Below are 16,897 nucleotides of genomic sequence, written 5' to 3'. Positions count from 1 at the left end.
ACCTTTTATAAAAGGTATCTTAACTACATGAACGTGGTTTGTTGAGTTGCCACGTAAGGTGATAAACATCTCTTTTAAACTAAAACATAGTGCAAAGGAAGTGTAGACCATAAGGTCTACACTATAAAAGTAGACTAGCACCAATTTAAATAAAAATAATACCAATTGGTTGGAAATATTTTGTTAAAGCACAACATTACCAAAGCTTGTAATCTAGGCCAGCTAGTTGTAAGCATTTTATTTTATTTATTTATTTATCATTTATATCTATCAACACTATTAATATTATGTTTTAATTTCACAAATTTTAGGGTCGTCACATTCTCCATCCCTTAGAGAAATTTTGTCCTCCAAATTTTTGTCCCTATCGGTTATGGGCCCACCACGACTCCGCTGCACCATGGCTATGGCACATATACTCTTGTTCAGATGTCTTCCATATTCTCATGCCCAATTCTTTTAATAAGAAAACATTGCCACCTCGTATGCTTATTAGCAAACTTTTATTTTTCTACTGATGCTCAACTTTTCATATTCAACTTCCCTTTCTTGCCTCATTCTTGACCATTTGTGGATTAACCTGGTCAATTTAGTAAATTTGACTTCATATTGTGTTACCTTTATGTTCTTTGGACTAATTCCAGGAATTCTATTTCGTTTTGGTCTCGAATAAAATCTGGGAAGTACTTTTCATTAAATGTCTCTAGAAATACCTCCCAAGTCAAGGGTTTATTTTCTTGGACCAATACTCCTTTTGCCATTCGCCACCAATGTTGTGCTTCACCTTCTAACATAAAAACTGCCAAGGCCACCTTCTTATCATCGAGACATTCCATTACCTCGAATATTTTCTCCAATTTGCATAATCCATCCCTCGGCTTTTAGTGGGTCTACAACACCCTCAAAAGAAGGTGGGTTCAATTTCTTAAATTGTTCGATATTACACCCACCATTTCTCGTAGCTGACTGCCTGGGTAAATTGTTGTTCTCCATCTGATGTTGCATTAGGGCAACCATATTTTTCAAGGCTTTATGAATTCCTTCCATATTAGCTTCAGCCATTCAGGATCTTGACCTCGTACCGGTCTGTATATACAATAAATATGACTTAAAGTACATTCTTTTCAAATTTCCCTGGAATCTTAAACCTATTGCTCTGATACTATTTTGTCACACCCCAAGTTTACTAACTTTCCTGAGGTGCGACAGACTATTCTTATATTATCTATATATATAACAATTTTAAAATTTCTACTACTATATTCGCACTAAAACAGATTCTTTCCATTTCTTTTAATCTGTACAAAGTCTACCCACAACCGATATTAATATGAAGGGCTAGATATATACATCTCTTGATATATACAATGGTGCATTTGATCAAAAGTTACAAGGGGAACATCAATCATGCCATAAAATTCTTTAAAGATGGTCTTGCTATATTCAAACTATGAGACTTCAATTACCCTGAAAAATATTTACTATAGTTTGATGAGTTTGGCTACTCAGTAAGTGATCATCATGGTCCAAAAAAAAAATCATGGTTGGAAGATATAAACATTTTCTGAAGAATGTATGTTAAAAACCACCTGAGGAAGAATTGCGAGCAAAAGCATTTATAGATAACAATTGCACTTTCACAAATATACAGTTAAACATAATCCAAATGATTGAAATGCATATAAACATTTTAACAAAAAATGCATAATTCAAAGGATTTCACAAAATACCCTACTGGCATCCCAAGTAGGTCACCTATATACACCATCAGCGTCTTGATGGGTCTGAACAATCCGTGCAGGTCCAAACATACCTCACCGGTGTACCGGATGACTCCAAATAGCCCCTACCGGATAGGTCTAAACAATCCCTGCCGGTCCAAACATACCTCACCTGCGTCCCGGATGAGTCCAAATAGTCTCTACATGCGTAATCGGATAGGTCCTAACAATCCTTGCAGGTCCGATCATACCTCACCGGCGTATCAGATGAGTCCAAATAGTCCCTACCGACATAACCGGATAGGTCCTAACGATCACTGCAGGTCCACTTATACTCAAATTATCTCTGAAACTCTTTAAACATCATAAAGCAACAATATCATATATGTGAAGTATCATTGAAAACATTAACATGAATTCACTTGAAGCAATTTAATAACAATCACTTCCATTGAAACATCTGCAAGTAGCCAGTCAAACATCTTGAGCGATAATTCCAGAAAGGTTGAGACATTCTTGAAATGTAACATGATAAATAATTTATTATTAATAGAAGAACTCTCATAAAAATCCATAGGTAAATACAGAATTCTCAACTGTTTAATATCCTTAACAATAAACAGACATATCACAACTCATGTTACATAAACATGTAAAACTTATAACACAAAATTCCAAATTTTTTAACCAACTGTTTTTTAGGAAAATTAAGGCTACCTGCACATAATACTTACAATATCAAAATTAATACTGATAAACAGAAATACGGAAACAACAGTTTTTAAATAACTATTTTATAGGAAATTGTGATCGCTCACACATAAATCTTATAAAATAAAGTTGATGGACGAAAATAACACAATTGTATTAAAAGCAAACTACTTTTCAGGAGAATGAGATCATTTACTTATGTGTTACTTTGAGAAGAGGAATTGTGGAGACCATTTTCATTTTCAGAGCCTTTGCTCTATTTCTGAAACCATAGGTAACAGTTTGCGGCCCCTTGGCATTACAGGGACTAGGCATAGTGCATAACCAGGAAGAAGACAAGATGATAGATTTGCTATTAATGGAACCGCAAGAAACGATACCTTCACTCTTAAAGCTACTATGACTATCCAATAACAAATCTTCTTGAAATCTGAAAAAGAAGAACAAAATTATTCTCATGGATGAACAATGACAGCCATGAGTAGCATATTTAAAGGTTGGCTTCATTATTCTCTGTGACCCAACTATTTACAGGGTTTTCACTCCAAACCGGGAAGGCCATGAAGCTTAATGCTATGAAAGAGAAAAGGCAGGGCAGGGCAGGGATTGTGAGAGGTCTAGCGAGAGAGAGAGAGAGAGAGAGAGAGAGAGAGAGAGAGAGGTGCTGCAGTGCAAGCAAGAGTGTGATGAGAGGTATAAGAGAGAGACTTTCTAAAGTTAAAATACCTTTTTAGAGAGAGAGAGAGAGAGTATAGCATGAGAGAGAGAGCTTTTAAAATGTTAACACTTTTTATAAAAGGTGTCTTAACTACATGAACGTAGTTTGTTGGGTTGCCACGTAAGGTGGTAAACATCTCGTTTAAAATAAAACACAATGTAAAGGAAGTGTAGACCATAAGGTTTACACTATAAAAGTAGACTATCACCAATTTAAATAAAAATAATACTAATTGGTGGGAAATATTTTGTTAAAGCACAACATTACCAAAGCTTGTAATCTAGGCCAGCTAGTTGTAAGCATTTTATTTTATTTATTTATTTATTGTTTATATCTATCAACACTATTAATATTTTGTTTTAATTTCACAAATTTTAGGGTCGTCACAAGGTTACACCCGAAAGATTTCCCTCGATTACCCGTCAAACGCGTAATAGATTTTTCACCCTTCACCGTCGGTAATCTCGGTAATTTCCTGATTTTTGGGAAATCGTGAGTAATCTTTTTCCATTTCCTTACCAGTACCCAAACAATTGAACGTCATATTTCCCGAGTAATCTATTTTCATGTAATAAATTTTTAGGTTCCCAAATGGCCCCTTAAGGAAGAGAGGGAGAGTATTGTGTAAGGAAAGTATATATTGCTTATCAGGTTGAAGGTGTATATAGTAATCTGTATATTTGGAAAGGTGTGTAATGTAATCAATATATATATGGGAAGGGTAGGTATGATATCTTATATTTTATGGTAAGTTTGGGTAGAGTATAAGAATATGTGATATATTTATATTCTGATTATCTGTAATCTGTTTATAAAAAACAAGTCTATGTATTCATACAATTAATGGACACTGAGTCTCTTCAGAGAAATCTGATACTCTTCACATGGCATCAGAGACAAATTCATCTTAGTTGTGTTCACTCCTCATCTCTGAAGCATTATCATTGATTTTCAAGATTAGTATGTTGCTCACCCAGTTGGTACAACTTCTGTCGAGTAGTATTTCAACTCTTGGATCTGTCTCTCTGTCGAGTCGTGTTCCGACTCTCTGATCTGTCTCTCTGTCGAGTCGTGTTTTGACTCTTTGATTTGTTTGATCTCCTCCGCCTCTTTTTTTATCTCTCGTGAAGATTTTAAGTTTTTTGTTCATTGCTGAACTCTAGTATGCTGCTCTGTTCTTGCCTTCTGTTTCTAAGACTTGTTGATCCGATGCTGCTCTGCCGCTTATTTCTGTGCTTGTTGATCAAGCAATCTGAGTATACACCTGAAGATCCAAGTGCTCGTTTATGCAATTAGTGTTCAAACTCCAATTACTCTCAGTCATAGCATCTTGAGTTTGAGGGGGAGTGTGAAAGGAAAGTATATATTCCCTATCAGGTTTATATAGAAGGTGTATATGGTAATCTGTATATTTGGGAAGGTGTATATTGTAACTAGTATATATGGGAATGGTAAGTACAATATATTGTATTTGATGGTAAGTCTGGGTAGAGTATAGAAATATGTGATTTATTTCTATTCTGATTATCTGTAATCTGTTTGTAAAAGACAAGTCTATATATTCATACGATTAATGGACACAGAGTCTCTTAAGAGAAACCTGATACTCTCACAACTATTATTAGTTAACATATATTTGATTTGCAAGAGTGATGAATAAAATGCATATCATCTTTGTTTTTTAATCGTTGCTTTCTCAGTAGTTTTGGAGCTAGACTTTTAGTAAGATGGGGATTTCTATGTGTTTGCATGGTAAGTGTTCTAGTATCATAGATCATTTAAATGTGGATCATTTAAATGTATTTCTCCTTCCTAAAATTGACAAGATTATATGGAAAGCTTCTAGAGCATTGACTGCATGGTAATTTAGAAAAGAAAGGAACATAATAGTTTTTAAAGGAAGGATTTTGGGTGTGGATACCATCAAATGTAGGATCTTGGAGGATATGTTCAATTGGATAACAACTAATAAGGATTGTTTCGAAATTACTAAAGTGGATCTAGTTTTGAACATAGACAATGCCATTAAAATGGGCTTATCGAAAAGAAGAATTATATGTAGAAGGATACACCTTCCCAGGGAATGCTTAAACTAAACTTTGATTGTAGTTCTTTAGGTAATCGAGGTCGAGGAGGAGTTGGAGGTCCATTTAGAGACCATATGGGGAAAGTCTTTCCCTCATATTCAAGTCCAAGTGGTAATGTTACTGCCAATGAGGTTGAGGTAAGTGCTGTGTTGTAGCGTTTGAAGCTTCTTGACTAAGCTTAGAATTAGTAACATTTTATAAGTGGAAGGGGTCACAAAATAAATTTCAATGGTGTAATAGTGAGTAGAAAATTCCTTTGAAATTTAGATCACTATGGGTGCATATTTCAGACATACTAGACAAGTTTGCCATAATTTTTACTTATGTATAAAGAGAAGCTAATGTTGAGGCAGATCGGCTGGCCAAGCAAAGGTGATGCTTTCGGAGCTAGATGTTGTCTCGGTTCCCTATAATTATTGTGTACAACTTTTCACCTTGTAACCTCTTGATTTTAATGAAGTTCATAGTCATCTATTACATATTAAACGAGAGCAACACCCCTCATATTATCGCGCCACGTGTCTTTTTTTATTCAATTTTTATCTTTCTCCCTCCCATATTTTTACACATTCTCTCCCTCTCTCTCTCTTTTATTTCTTTTAATTTACTCTTCTTTCAATCTCTAAGACGTTTCTCCATGATCTCTCTCTCCATCCTATACACATGCATACATAAAAAATAGGTAACTCCTTTGGTTGTGTGATGGCATCTCTCCTTCTCTCCATCTCTCCTATATATATATATATACATGGGTGTGGTTTCCATAAGGTTGCAACCTTAAACAATCCATTTAAAGCGCACCTTCAAATTTTGTCATAACATATATTTTTGATGTAAAATATTCTTAAAATTATCTCAAAATTTATTTTCAAATCTAATATAAAATTTTAAACTCCAAAAATTATTAAAATCAAGTAGATCTATAAGCATATGAAAATCTTGAAAATGGACGGTTAAGATAATGCGTTGTAAGATGCACCATTTCTAGGACCCCAAATCCTTTTTTTCTTTCATAGTCATACATCTCGATGTCGAGATGATCAATTAGAGGATTTTTAACATTAAAACAACCTTTACCAATGGATTTTTGAGGTGCATCCGTAGTTCTACATTTTAAGGTTGCAACTTTATATAAACTTTTCCCTATATCTATATATATATATCACACATGCATAAAAATATATACAAAAATATATACAAATAGGTAACTCCTTTCGTTGTGTGATAGCACCTCATCTTCTCTTTCTGCCAATTAAAGGAAACTTAATTTACTCATCTTTTCATCTCTCCCACGTTCTGCATTTTCATTCTCATTATCCCTCTCTCTACATACATGCAAAGGCATACAAATAGGTGACTTCTTTTTTAGTATGATGACGCTTCATCTTCCAGTAACTCTTTTTTTAATATGGTAACACTTTATCTTCTCTCTCCCCAATTTAAGTAAATTCCTTTCTCTCTTCAATGTTTCTCCTTCCTACTTTTTCTCTCCTTCTCTCACAACTCTTCTATCCATATTCTCTCTCTCTTGCATGCATAACACAATTCTCTCTCCTCTCTTCCTCTCTCTTACATGCCACAACTCCCTCTCTCTTTTCGTTGATAATGCACTCATCTCTATCTCTCTCTCAAGTTTTAACATGTGCTTCACATATGACAAATACGACTATGCTAATTCTCTCTAAGGCAAGCATATTTTTTTCTCTACATAAGTATGTTGATTTCCATTTTCTTTTGATATTATATATTGTTTGGATTTATGTTTTTTCTTCTTTTTTTTTGGTTTTTTTTTTTTCCAGGAACTTATAGATGAAGCCGAGCTACACACCCTGGAAGAAGTAAGAAATATGTATATAGTAGCCTTGGCTACTTTGAGAGAGAGCCTAGATGAGGCTTCATTGGCTGCTCATTAAATATTAGGTTGTTCGGTATTACTTTTGTTTAGAAATGTGTATAGTATTTAATTTAAAAACTAAATATTTTAATTGTCTATCAGTTGTACTTCTATATGTGTAATAAAGTTAGGCTTATATAGATGATAAAATACACCCTAATAAAATATATTAGTGGTCATGCTCGGACCCATGCAAAATTCATGAAGATGAGTGAATGTTACATTGTCCTATTTGCATTAAGAGAATTTTCATTTTTTATATGATGTTTAATTGCAGATTTTTTTTTTTTTTTTAATATATGAATCATATAAGTATAGCGTAATTTAAGAAAATAATAATCATCTGGTAATAAATATATTTAATACTACAATTGTAACTGTTTAGTTATAAGCGGTAACAAAAATAAAATAGTTTTATTATAATTTTCAATAATAATTATTGAATTATTATACAATATAGTATAATATAATTATTGTTTAACTGTCATTATATACAATAATGATATTTTTGTATATGAGAACATTAATATTTAATGAATTGGAATCTACTTTTTTAATATGTATTGATTATTCAACTCTAATGGATAATTATTTGACTCTCTCACCATTATTTTCATCTCTCCTTTTATAACTCTCTCTATAATCAAATATATACCGATATAAAATTTATTTTAGTAATTGATATTTCTATATTAAGCAAGAGTAACACCTTCTCTATTTTTGTGCCATTGTCCCTATTTTCTCTTTCTTAATAAATCTTCTCCCCTCCCAGGTTTTTCTATTCTCTCTTGACCAATATTCTCATGTACCTCATTTCTCTCTCCTAATAAATCAACTTTCCTAACATTTATCTCCTATTTTTTCTCTTCTAATAAATCTCTCCCCCTCCCCCTCCCCCTCCCCCTCCCCCTCCCCCATGATTTTGTCTCTCTTCTCTCTTCTCACTAATATTCTTACATACATCTGCTCTCTCTTCCCTAATAAATAAACATTCCTAAAAATTTTCCACCTCTATCCCCATATTTCAAAACTTATCTCTTTCATGACTTCTATTTACACTTATTATACTTTATTTTCTTTTATGTCTCAATAAAAATTTTTTCTAATTAGTGAGAGCTTGAATGTATGATATAAAATGTACCTTTTTATCTATGTAAAATTTTTTTTCATATATTTGAAATCATTAATGTTATTTGTTTCAATTTTGAAGAACTTTTTTTATAGTTTGCGTAAAAATAATTCAATTTATGTTAATGGCTTATATTATTGTAAATGCAAAAAATAGAAAAAAAAACATAATTATAATTAACCATAAATACAAACTATAGGGGTACATAATTGAAAATATTTTTGGTAGAAATAACTACCTCAAAATACAAGTCATATCATTAAATAAAAAAAATTTAAAATTATAGTATCACTATAGTTAGTAATTGCAAAAAAATAAAAGAAAACTCTTTGATTTGCTTTATTCATTTATTTTTTCTTTTTATAGTCCTTTCATTTTTTTATCTGTACTTTTTTTATAATTTTCAAAATTCAAAATAAAATAAAAAAAAAGACAATTTTTAATACTATAAAAGGCAGAAAAATAAATAATACCAAGATTATGATTAGTTTTGATTTGCAATAGATACATGTTTATTATGATTTTATTATATGTATTATGTGACATATTTTTGTATTTTATTATTTATACTTTTGTAATGAAAAATAAAATTAATTATATAAAAAATAATATAACCGAAAATATAAAAAAAAGAAAAATAATTAATAAAAATACAAATTATATAAGTTAATAATATAGTAAAACTTATATTGCTAAATGAAAAAAAGAAAAAGATAATTTCTTTATTGTTTTTATCCTTTGTATTGTTAGTTTTGGTAATTTTTCAAAATAATTCTAACTTATAAATAAATAAGTAAAACATATTAATATAAGTAAAACTAATTTAGTGAATGAGATAAATTTTTTTTTTAAAAAAAACATAATAATGAAGTTTTTGGGCTTTGGTTTAGACACATAAATGAACAAAATGCATTAAATTAGAAGAAGAGAAAAATATTCATATTTTAGTATTCATTGTATTATTTTTATCAAATAAGACGGGCAAAGTAGGTCTATCTTCTCTCTCTATAATTTTTTGAAGATGGATTTATTAGAAGCTCTCTCTCTAATTGAATGTCCTTTTAAAATATTATTTCAAAATAAATTTTTTTTTATAACTAATAATTTATTTCACAACACGTGTGCATATCACTAGTTATATATTAAGCGAGAGCAACACCCTCCCTATTCGTGAGCCACGTGTTCCACTATATTAAAAATTCTCTTTACCCCATCTCTCTTTCCATGCATATATCTACTTCTCACCTTTCTCTTCCCCTACTATCTTTCTCTCTTCCACTATGAACATGCAATATCTCTTCTACATATATCGATAGGCAAAGTCTCTCTCTCCGACATATATGGATTGGCAAAATTTATCTCTCTCCTACATATATTGATAAACATAAACATACGCAACTGATTCTCTCCCCCTCTCTCTTTCTCTCCATAGAAAATTAATGGATTAGAAGGTAAAGAAGTAGCACAAAGGCATGTTGAATTTAACTTGGATGGTATTGTCTTCTAACAAATATATTATTCATTTTTGGATTAGTTTTAGAAAAAATAATGCATTGTTTTGCAGGCCTCTTATGTTTTTGCTTTACATTATTTTCTTATCTGGATTAATCTTTGGCTTTTAGTTGAGATGGTGCTGGTTCCTTGATCCAATATATTTTGGGGATTACCTAACGATTGTGGATGAGAAACTTCGAGATCGCCTTCTGGATTTTTCACAAATAATGAGATCAAATTATTGCGAGGATCATTGGACTTTTTTGGGCCCAATCCCGGCATATTGAGGTTCACCAAGCCAGTCCTCGAGGTGTCCAATGGAATATTTTCTATGATGAGCGAGAATTGGAGAGAATAAGAAACAGCTTTTCGAGACTAATTTGAGAATTTATTTCAATTTTTTTATGGCAGTTATTTAATTTATGTGATTGTCTTTATAGTTAAGTGAGATGAATATGCAATTGGAGAGGGTAAATCTCTCTCTCTCTCTCGCCTTGATGTGTATATAGGGCCATGCGTGCATTCTTAGCATGTTATTAGACTTGGATATCTTGAAATTCTTTCCATATTTTTGCAGGATGCACTTGTGGCTTTGCATAGTTCCTTGGGGCATTAGAAGATCTCTGAGATGCATGGTTGAGAAATATAGTAGACCACTAATATATGTGGCTTTACATAGTTCCTTGGGGCATTAGAAGATCTCTGAGATACGTGGCTAGGAAATAGAGTAGACCACTAATATATGTGACTGAAAATGGTGAGTCCCCATTTCATTCCTTTAGCTATTTTCTATAAATTGATTTTCTGGAGAGACGTGATTAGTATTATTTGTTTATGTTCATTATATATGGAGGATCCACATTGAAACCAATGGCTTCCATGTAATTTTTAATTAAAAGTTTGTTTTGTATTCAAGTTGCTTTCTAGAATAATTTTCATGTTTATATAAAAAACAAAAAACAAAAGATAATTCTTTCTCAGTTTTTCTTTTAATACTTACCATAAATAAATAATATATTTATTAATACAAATAAAAATATTTTTATTTATATCTTTCTATCTTATTAAAGGCTTTTTATTTTTTATTTTCTTTCTTAACATGATCTCTCTCTCTCTCTCATATGTTTCTTCCTATTTCCATGTCACCTCTATCTAACTTTCTATCTTAAATGCTTTCATATTTTTTAGAATTTTCTCACTATTTTTATGAAGTCTTACTCAATCTTTAGATGCTTTCTATTTTTTAGATTTTGGATTTTTCTCTTAATATGTTTTCCCATTGTACTCTCTTTATATATAGATACAAATAATTATTGATCATAAATGCAAGTTATAAATAGAATAATAATCATGTTTTATAGTGTATGAGACATGTTTTAGCATTTTTATTCTTCGTAATTTTTTACAATAATATTTATTTATAGTTATATAATATAGTACTGAGATAATTAAAAATAATTTCGAGTAGGTCAGAAAATAATAGAAATCAAATGCTTAAGAAAAAAGAAAAATTATTAAGAAAAAATGTGAATTATATAGGTCAATAAAATAATACTTATATAGGTTAAAACAATCAACAAAAGATGAGAATTATATAAGTCAATAATATTTTACTATAAAAAAGAAAGGTACAAATTTATACTTATATTGGTAAATGCAAAAAAAGAAAAAGATAATTCCTTCATTGTTTCTCTTATTTTTTCCTTTTTTCTTTTTTATGCCTTTATTTTTAAATTTTTATAATAATATTAAAAAAACGATAATTCCTTTATTGTTTTCTTTTTTTGCATCACTTATAAGTAAATAATAGATTTACTAATACAAGTAAAAATAGTTCAGTGAATGATATTAAAAATATGAAAGAGAAACGATTAGATAAATAAAGAAGTATTTTGGCTTTTGTTGAGACTCAAAACTCTCAATTATACAACAATAGAATGCCTCTAATCAGAAGACAGAGTGACATCTGCATATTTTTGTATATTCAATAACTATTTCACAATTGTTTCTATAAAGAAAGACCTACAAATTAGCTCTTATTCTCTCTTTGCATTATGTGAAGATAGATCTATTAAAATATCACTTTTTCTCTCTCAATAATCAAATGTTTTTTTTAGTTATTTATATAATTAACATTTAATTTCACGTACAACTTACGAAAAAGGGATACATTGGGTATTGCAATCCTTGTGGCTAAGAGCACTTTGTCCAAGATCACTAGCCAGTCAAAAGCTTGAATCATGTATGGCAAGGAATGGACCACATATGACTTAACATAGAATTTAACTTGTGTTTTCGATTCCCTATCAAGAGAGTATTCATCTAATGAATGATACCAGAACCCAATCTTGACCAAACACTTGTTTGATCACAACATAGTGAATTGGGCCCGAATATATCCAATATGGTTATGCCATTTGGAGCCTAGATTATAACCTTGGCAAGCAAAAAAGAGATAAAATAAAAGAGAGATGAAAACAACAACGTGTTCAATTATCATACTTATAAAAGAGACAGATGAAACAACAATGTGTTCAATTATCATACTTTTGAGTGTGTCTTGGATCATGATAGAAGTCCATATACACTTCTGATGATTGTCTTCAAATGATGCAAAGAGGGGAAATAGATGCCAAGGAGCCAAGGATGCCTGTACAAGGTCCAGCTGCTGCCCTTTACCGATCCATATGAAACTTGGATAGTGGATTAATGAACAAGCCTACAATCCAAGTAGGATTTGGCCCATTTTCTATCTATATTGGAGGTTAGGTCTATATAGATAGGTTGCCAAGCTTTGATCATTAGACATGACGCCAAATTTCTCCTAAAATATTGGATTTCTTCTGATGAAATTTGGAAGCAATATTCCTCAATGAAGGGTTTACAAATCCACGAGAAGTTTGTTCCTCATGGATTTGGATTTTTAAAATTTCGTGGGTACATTCATCGTGGAGTTCTCCTTTGAGGTCGACAAACCCCTTATTTGAAAGTGGGAGCAAATTGGGATTGTCTACGAAGAGATCATTTATCTTTCGTGATGGCCCTAAAATTTATTTTCATCTATGATTATAAAATTTAAATCTTAAAAAATTGTATAGATTGAGCAGATCTACGAACACTATATAATCTTGAGAATTGACGATCCAAAAAGTGCATTACAAGATGAACTATTTCTTATACTTGAAATCTTTTTTTTCTCATGTTCATATATCTTGAGCTCGAGATGATTGATTCGAGGAATTTTGGGCATCAAAGCAACCTCTTTTAGTGAATTTTTGAGGCGTGCCTTAATTTGATTGTCTAGGGCCTCACCCTTATATGAATTTTTTCTTTTTTATATGGTTGAGGTTTATTATATAAGGTTGTCTCCTTATACTGTACACTTCTAAATTTTGACTCGATATGTATTTTCAATGTCATAAATCTTATGATAGCTTCAAAATTTGTTCTTGACCTTAGTTACAAAATTTAAAATATAAAAAATGGTGTAGATCAGCCATATTTACAAATACTTAAAATTCTTGAAAAATAACGGTCTAGATTACTTATTACAAGATGCACTATTTTCTAGATTCGACATTCTTTTTCTTTCTTTGTATCCATACACCTCTACGTCCAGATCATCAATTAGAAGGTTTTTTTATTTGAAAAACTCTTCTCTATAGGATTTTCGAGATGCAGGTCACTTCGACATAACATATATGGTTGCAATCTTATATAAATTGTTTCTTTTTTATGTATTGTACTATAAATGGTACACAAATATTTCTCTATATTATGGCCTAAGCCTGCCCCAATGCCTTTTTGAGCCAGATCTAGCTCAGGCCACCATCTTGTAGATTCGGGCCAATCAGGGGCCCCATCCAAATATATGTTTTTGGGCCGTGCTCGATCCAAGCCTAACCAAACTAAATTTGGGCACGGGATGATGTCCACATGATGTGCTAGTTTGAAGGGTGCACATCTACCCTTCAATGGTTCAGATTAAACCTTGTATCATCCAATGGCCCAAAAAGGATTTTATACTTTTTATTTTTATTTAAAAGGGATATTTACTAGGAATTAGATGTATTCATTATTTTTATATGGCACATTAAAAAAAAATTGAATAAAAAAGTTGACAAAATACCTATGAAATAATTTAAGGCAAATGGTTTGATCGGGCTGAAGCCCTATCAAAATAAATAAAGCTCACATTATAACTCATCGAAAATTACAATTCCAGCATTGAAAAACCTTTAAATGGATCATCTCGACTTGAACATTACGGTTGAGGAAAATAATTAGGATTTTAAGCTCTTAAAATAGTGTATATTATAACAAATTAGCTAGACCATACATTTCTCCTTAAAAAAAATATTCACAGATCCACAAGATCTGTAATTTTATTTTATTTTCGATGTTGAAAATTGATTTTAGAGCCGTCATAGAGATTTTCATTATCGAACGTGCTTTCAAGACGAAGATTTGAGGCAATGCTTTATTTTGTTTTCATAAAGTCTAGCCCTTATAGAAACTTCATATTTTGGTTAGCTTTTTTTTAAAAAAATATTTATTATTATTTTTATTTACTGCACCATATAAAAATATATTAATACTTCTAATTTCAAATAAATGTTATTTTTAAATAAAAGTCAAAAATAAATACGCAACTCTTTTTTAAATGTAGCTATGTCTAATATGAATCACCAAGTGCACCCTTCCCCTGTCCACTTGATGAAGACAGGAAGTCTAAAGTCTAAACCAGCTGTGGGCCTTACCTTAGCCTTGGTCGGTGCAGCCCTGGCCACGACCCTGTCTAAAAATAACAACAATTGTTACGTAAACAATTCAAGAGGTGGGTCCAAATTTGAATTAAAGTTGATTAATTCAAAGTAAAAACACCAAAACCATTGAACTTTGCATAATGGGCTAATATTGACCTTAAGGGATTGATACCTCTAGTCCTACCCAAGATTCAGAGTATAAAGTATAAATATGAGCCTCGAATTTTCCAAGGGATGGGCGGATATTGTTTCCTATTTCTAATCCTAACTAACCTACCCAAAAAATATCCAAAAATTGTTGGTACAACTGCTGTATTTTTTTGTGGTCGCCTTAGACCATGTGGTTCATATGTCTAATTTTGGCCCAAATCTATCCAAAATGGCGGCTGAATTTATTAAATGATTTCATATTTGCTCAGGATTCTGGATCAAAATCTCTCGCATAATCATTATTGACATTATAAGACTAATATTTTAATTTTTATTTCACGGGGATATATTATTAATTAGTATTTTTAAGGAAGGAGGTCACAATCATTATTGTCATTTAAGTTTGAGGAGAATAAGACCATTTATTTTAATATAGAAATGTTATAATAACTTACAACCATTTGATGTGAAATCTGATAGCATTGGTGTGTCACAAAATTCGAATAAATTTCTTGAACTTTGAACTTGGTCAATGAAAGAAATACAGCTACCCACTTTTACATCCTATGGTTAAGGTTAATTGTGACCACTTTTTAACAAAAGTAAATGGTCCCATTATCAAATGAGTGGTTGTAAGAGTGTCATTAAATAGACACAACATTCCAAAAAAATTTCTGCCCTTCATGATTCATCCCAAACCATCCAATTTGACATCTAATAGGTAGGAATATTTGTGACTTCTTTGTAATAAAAGATTAATTGTTTCTTTGTAGACAATCTTTTTTAGAAATGGGAAAGCTTTCTAAGTTCCCCCAATAACATAAAAGTTCTATCCTCCCCCTACCATCCAGCCGTCTATTTTTTATCAAGAGAGCCACTCACCGTTTGATCTTAGATTCGACGTCTCAAAGTATTTTATTTTTTATTTTTTTAATAAAAATTTTCTGAATATGAAATTTGGTACGTGTCATCTTCTCATTGGGGCGCACCTATAAAAAATATTAACAATAATTTTTTGAGAAAAAATAATAACTAAAATACCCCTTAAATATTTTAAGGGTATTTTAGCCATTTTATTTTCTTGAAAATATTTTTTTTTTATTTTTCGTTAGTGCGATTTTCATAGAAGAATGGACATCCAAAATTTGGTGTCAAAATAATTTATAGAAAAAAATAAAAATAAAGCAATGTAGAGACGTGACATTGTGATTGAAGCAATCTTAATCCTCTATTAAAAAATAGACGGTTGGATAAGAGGGAAGATAAAACTTCTATGTTGTAGGGGGACATAGAAAGCTTTCTCTATAAAAATAACCAAGTTACACTTATTTAGAATTGGGAACCGTGAACATGCAAAGGTACTTCAACAATTTGATCACCCTGAACAACTATGGGTATTTCCATCATTTGATGGAGCTTAGTAGGTCGGTCAAATTATTAAATGCCCTTTATTTTTTACGTTTTCCAATTTAGAATAGTGGAAGTTTTACATTATTAAGCATAATTTTTAAGGAGTTACTTGTGTAAAGTGAAAAATTAAAAATTAAAATTAAAATCCCTAACATTAATCCAAATGTTTTGACGCCTTTAGGGTGTGTTTGGTTTCCATCACTGTAGACATATTTACGTTATTTGGAAGCTGCTTCTAAAACAAATGTCAAAATGATATTATTTGGGTAAGCTTCAACTTCCATGCCAACCCATGGAAGCCATTGCTTCCAAAGTACATGGAAATCTTCCATGAAACAAACCCCCATTTTTAATGATTTAAGGTGTTATAGCCTCTTAAATGATGTTGTCCCTCTTGTTGTTAAGAAAAAATTATCAACACTTTACCTATATCTTTTTATTTAATTTCAAAATAACCTTCAAAAAATAAATGGTCATTCGTTAGAATAGTTGCAATTAGGTAAAATGTTAAAATACTTCATTTCTCTTGCGTATTTTGATAAATTTCCTTTTTACTAATTTGATAGTTAAGAAAAGGCAGCCCTCTTCACCGGTAAATGACCAATCTCTGATATTTCGAAGGTTAATCAGTTCCAGGTTACTGGAACATAAGTGGCTTTAACAGAAAATGGGAATTGGATTGCGGTAAAATTATATTTTTGGCCAGAAAACTGGATCCTGGTCACCAAAAAATGACTGAGTTTATATTTGTTATCGGGAAAAGGGATCTTCTTGGCGTTCTCGCTGCAAAACTAGAGTTCCCACCGGAAAATGGAAG

At 31.3% G+C, this 16,897-nt stretch overlaps 1 long non-coding RNA gene across 1 annotated transcript; it reads left to right on the top strand.

Moving 5' to 3' along the window:
* Window positions 1–9,634: 9,634 nt before the first annotated feature.
* LOC148780363 (uncharacterized) lies at window positions 9,635–10,249 on the top strand. The gene is made up of 2 exons (XR_016040216.1): window positions 9,635–9,753; window positions 9,883–10,249. It is a non-coding gene; the product is annotated as an uncharacterized LOC148780363 (long non-coding RNA).
* Window positions 10,250–16,897: the final 6,648 nt, after the last annotated feature.

This window comes from Amborella trichopoda, chromosome 9, assembly GCF_054954075.1.
Source record: "Amborella trichopoda isolate Santa Cruz 75 chromosome 9, AtrichopodaSantaCruz75HAP2 v2.0, whole genome shotgun sequence".
In the NCBI taxonomy this organism is placed as follows: Eukaryota; Viridiplantae; Streptophyta; class Magnoliopsida; order Amborellales; family Amborellaceae; genus Amborella; species Amborella trichopoda.
The sequence above is the reverse complement of the archived record's forward strand: the minus strand, read 5'-3'. Positions and strand labels throughout refer to the sequence as shown.